The sequence below is a fragment of the Armigeres subalbatus genome, chromosome 3, assembly GCF_024139115.2.
Source record: "Armigeres subalbatus isolate Guangzhou_Male chromosome 3, GZ_Asu_2, whole genome shotgun sequence".
Taxonomy (NCBI): Eukaryota; Metazoa; Arthropoda; class Insecta; order Diptera; family Culicidae; genus Armigeres; species Armigeres subalbatus.
In genome coordinates, this window is record NC_085141.1 from 280,757,687 (window position 1) to 280,761,378 (window position 3,692).

Here is a 3,692-nt window from a genome sequence, read left to right on the forward strand (position 1 = left end):
AGCTCCAGCAGAAGGCAGAATATGATAAAGTTCTTTTCTTCCAAGCATTTAGGTGGTTAGAGGCAAGGATGAGATTCCTTGATTTATAGGATGTATTTGCCCGGCAGAAGGCAAAACCTAAGCAGCACACATGTTGTTGCGAAGTTAACATAACTCATATACAACCAAATTTTGTTCACATTTGAGTTGCTGCAACCAAATTAGTGTGGATTGTGTTACTCGGAAGATGTTATGGTTCCTTGTTCAATTCTGGCAGTTGCTCGGTTTAAGGTAAAGGAGTATGTGATTCCTTCTTGTATGCATTTGGATGCATTTGCTCGGAGATATATGGTTCATTCTTCCGATTTGGGCATTTGCTCGGTTTAAGGAAAGGGAAGTAATGATTCCTTCTTTCTAAGGATGCATTTTCCCAGCAGAAGCCAGAGAGGCTATGACAAATCTTATTTATTAATCACACAGCTCAAATAACAATTATGCCAAATGACCTTATACCAAGCGACCATTATTCCAAACGGCATTATGCCAAACGACTTCAATGAGAAGAAGAAATAAGAAGTAGAAGTGAGACATCTCATTCTTAGTTCTTACTGATCATTTCCTTCTCTCTATTGGAAAATGAGAAGTTCGAAGCAGAAGTGAGCAAATAGAAGTGAGATGGTAAGGGAGATATGAGGAGTGAAATAAAAGAAGTGAGACGTCTTATCTCTCTTTTCTCATACGAAGTGAGAAAAGAAAAGTGGAATAACTATCATCTCACTCTTAAATTCTCATTTCTTGCTTTTCACAGTAAGAAATGAGGGGTGGAATGAAAAATCTCACTTCTCACTTCTCAGTTTTCATTTTTTACTTCTTTCTTATCGATTATCAATAATAATTTAATTCACATTCACTGTTGTTTGACCAAACAACATTTAGGGTCGTAAGTATGAACCGCTCGTCCAAATAATATTCTCGACAAAACGACCTGTTCGACCAAACGACATTTCCGACCATTATGACCGATTTTCTGAATGGGCCTTTCTGGCAAAAAACAATTTTGGCCAAACGGCATTTTCGGTCAAACGGCGTATTCGTCCAATTGACTTGCTCAGCCAAAAGACAATTTGTGCCAAATGATCGTTTCTGCCAAACGTTCAAACGACATTTTCGTTCAAAGACATTTTCAGCCAAAGTCGAAAATTTTCAATTTCACTTTAAAATTAACCGACACTCAGTAGACAGCTTCGTCAACGACGCGTGTTTGTTTTGCTCCGTTGCTCGGCATTGCAGACATGAGTATCTCGCAAAATAATGGCTATCAAGCAAAATTAGCTGCCTAATACTCAAAACCCGATTGACAATCAAGCGTAAAAAATGAGTATCGAGGAGCTGAAGTGCATATTTCTAATTGATTTGTACCGAAAATGAAAATTATTTCACATTATATGCGAAAAGATCACATCCTTTAAAAATCTGGTTAAAATGGTTAATCCAAGCACGTAATATGGAACGATATAGATATTTTAATATTTGAAATTGAGTATCAATGCGCTAAGCTAAAGATAAATGTTGACACCGCACACAACAATGACTTGTTTTTATGCTGGATGTCACATATTTCAGTGTAGTGGAAGTGATTTTACCGTCCCTGTCATTTGGCCGAATAACATATTCGGCCTAATAGCTCTTTCTGCCAAACAACCTTTTCGGCCAAACAGAAAATGACCTGCCCAGCCGAAAAACATTTTCAAACGGTGTTCTCGGTCAAATTGCCTGTTCGACCAAATGGCCATTTCAGCGGACCGTCATTCTGGGTCAGAGGCCTTTGTGGCCATACTATGTTCAGCCTGATAACCGTTTTGGCTAAACTTTCAATTTGACCAATTTACATCCAGCCGAACGACGCTTTTGCACCAGCTTGCACTGATAAACGGTTTCTTGACGTTAATCGCATAAACCGCACAGAATCGAATTCCTCTCCGCGGTTTTCACCACAGAGTTGATAACTAGAGATGGTCGGGTTTCGGGTTTTCAAACTCTATTGATAACATCTACCGCAGACCTACCCTTATGAAACGCAAACTGATTGCTTGATAGGCTGTCCGTACATTCGATGTACTGAGTCAGCCGGTCGAGAATGATCCTTTTTTTTTATTCTTTATTGAAGAGGTTTGCAGCCCTAGGCTCACCTCTGAGAAAGAATGATCCTCTCAAGCAACTTCTCCGGTTTGTCTATACGCCTATCAATCGTCAGGTAATGTCCCAACCAGAGCTTTAAATATTCGATTATTTTTTATGAAGCCCATCGGCATTCTTTGTCACTTCACTTCTAAACATATTCATATTCGGCTCTGTACCGTCAATTTTCAGAATGAATATGGTCAGTGAGTATTTATTTGAATATCACAAATTATTGAATAATCAAAACTGAACACATGTTTGATGATTTAAATAAATACAGGCATAGATCTAATCCCGACATTCAACTGAAGGGCATTTTAGCGCCAAATGTCAGTAAAATCAAGGCTAATTTTATTTTTTCGGCGCAGTTGCCATACTCAGTGGTAATCAATCGAATGAATTTATGAAAAAGTAAACTGAGTAAGTCATTCTATGTTTTGAATAATCAAAACACGAATGTCAAAAGTCGGAGTGAATGTGCTTCATGAAAGTGAATATTTCATGCTCTGGTCCCAACCCTCGGTAGCAACACCCGTGTCTATCTCTTCCACATATTAGGGAAACTAAACACTTCCTGGACATGGTCACTCTTCACCAATGCTATTACGGTGCTGAAGGCTGAAGGTGCTGAAGACCTGTAGAATAGGACGGAAAAGTACCTCGATAATCTACCTTGCGGTAGACCATTCAGGGAGTGCTGGTCTTTTCCATTACTATCCTGTAGGCATAGCCCCAAGGATTGCCACTCTAACATGGATTGTCGAAACACACATCTTTTTGCCACTAATGGCCATATTAGGCGCTAGTTTTGCAGCTATGAACGTAATGCGGCGTTTAAGCCTCTCCACCTAAGTGCGGGCTATTTGCACCCTCCGCCTAGTCCTAAGGCAGGTTGATCGAAGATCTTCAATCGCTGCAATCCACCTTTGCGGCAAAAGGGCATCGCATGCGCATGACAGAACAGCTATTAGCGCATTCCCGTTTCTAGTGTTATCCTCCGGATCCTACTAGAGCAGATAAGAACCATGTATCTATTGTTTAATGCATATCTTTCTACTCCATTGCTATTGAGAGTAAATGAAGCAGTCGTTTTTATTCATATTCATATTCAGATAGTTCTTGAACTTGATGTGAAGCCGATTTAAATTAGGGCACAAATGGAGTAGGTGGGTCATTTAAAAGCAAATGATAGTTGTTCCATACTCTTCCGACAATCACTCCATAAGTATTAAAAGAAGAGTGACAACTTGAGTATGTGGTAGATCTAACTCCGTAACACACTACATAAAGTTGCCTGCCCACGCCCAGCATTATAGCAAATTCGATCCCTTACAATCCCAGAACTTGTGTCCAGATTCGAATTACCTAGAACATCTTTCAACCGAGGCTGGTTGGAACATACTTACAAGTTATATTGACCAATCAATCTTCTGCTTTCAGACCGCAGGAACTGGTAACTTTGTGACCGCGACTGGTAACTTGAATCAAGCCATCTCTGCACGGCATAAGGCTCACCACTAAGGCAAACATAA